Here is a 1633-nt window from a genome sequence, read left to right as displayed (position 1 = left end):
CATGGACAACGACATCTGTGATTGCCTGAGTCAATTCTGCATGTAACTGTCAGCGAATTAACTATGCTTGGATCTACTCCTGGGAAATGATCAAGGAAGAATTTTCTAAGATTTGGGCTGCTGAACACACACACACACACACACACAACCACAGTTGAATTTGTTTTATTTTGTAAATTAATCAAGATGAGAGTGATGTATTTGGTTATAGCAGCTTCAGAGGAAACATGCTAAAGTGAAATGGCAGTCCTGTAATTTATGTGATCGCTAACTGCACGGGCACACGTTGAACATAAAACATAAGAACGACTCCTAGCTTTAAATCAGAATTCCACGGCGTTATTCTGAACCGTATCTTGAAGTTCTTCAGCTCACCTTTAAACTCTTCTAAGAGTAATAACTTATTGTTTAGTAAGTAATAATTTAGAAAAGAGCCCGGAAATCTATTCATTTTCAAATTATTATAAGAAACATTAATTTTAATTTAAAAATAGTTTCAGGGAAATGATGCAGTTGTTAGAGACTTTTTAACTCCACAGAAATTAGCAACAAATAGCAACACAATTCATTTTTAAAGGCCTTAGTTCATAATGTAAATAAATTCAATAACTCTGGTAAAATGACAGTATTATGTTTAAATATTTAAGGGAACTTTTTTTTTGTCTGCATGAAACATTTTTATTTATTTGTCTGTCAAGTACAGTAACTGATTTCCATCTACAATGACTGAAGGTAAGAAACCGAGGGACAGGAGAGCCTGCGGGGCCCAGCAGGGCACGGGGGAGCATGGGCGGGGCCTTAGCCGGCCTTCTCCAGGAAGGCTTTGCAGGACCTCACACATTCTGGTAGACAGTCTCGAAGTCGGACTCATTCCCATAATAGGGGTCTTCAATAACGAGTTGGTTTTGTGGATCATAGCTCCCAAGTAGCTCAATTTTAGCTTTGCAGTTTTTAATTTGATGACTTTATCTATTCAAGCCTCTCAGATTGCTTTCATCCATGCACAGTATATAATCGAATGTGGCAAAGTCATCCTTGGTAACCTGCGGGGCGGTGTGACTCATGGGGATGCCATGTTTCTTCACGCACTCTGCCCTCGGTAATCAGGAGGGTTTCCTATTTCACACGTGGATGTCGCTGCACTGTCTATCCTCCAATGATCTGAAAGCTTTTTGTCAGTTACAAGTTTTCTGAACAGTGCTTCTGCAATGGGTGACCGACAGATGTTACCCAGACACATGAACAGCACCGACTTCGGCACCGGCTCAGCCATCTTCCCGCCTTAAGAGGACTTTTAATGCATTTTGATCCGCTAATTTTCTTCTCAACTCTAGTTGAGGTTTTTGGGGGTTTTTTTGTTTGTTTTCTTTGGTTACTTTATTTTTGTTTTTATTTTGCCAGAATTCACAAATGGAAACCACTCTTGCATTCCATCATTTAGGTATTCTTACACAAATCCTGAAGAGTGACGCATGGTAGAAAGGAAAAGTGGGGCCCACCCCCACCCCAGACTTGCTTTCTTTCAATGACTAGACACCATGCCAGGGTGTTTCAACCAATGAGGAGTGCTGACCCAACTGTAATTTCCAGGATTTACTGCTGTAATCCCAACCAGTAAACATTTCAGATGCAT

The 1633-nt window shown here is 40.2% G+C and overlaps 1 pseudogene; it reads right to left on the bottom strand.

Moving 5' to 3' along the window:
• Positions 1-798: 798 nt before the first annotated feature.
• LOC123939313 lies at positions 799-1273 on the bottom strand (annotated as a pseudogene).
• Positions 1274-1633: the final 360 nt, after the last annotated feature.

This window comes from Meles meles, chromosome 3 (assembly GCF_922984935.1).
Source record: "Meles meles chromosome 3, mMelMel3.1 paternal haplotype, whole genome shotgun sequence".
NCBI classification, from domain to species: Eukaryota; Metazoa; Chordata; class Mammalia; order Carnivora; family Mustelidae; genus Meles; species Meles meles.
Note: the sequence above shows the minus strand (reverse complement) of the source record. Positions and strands in the feature narration are given on the sequence as shown.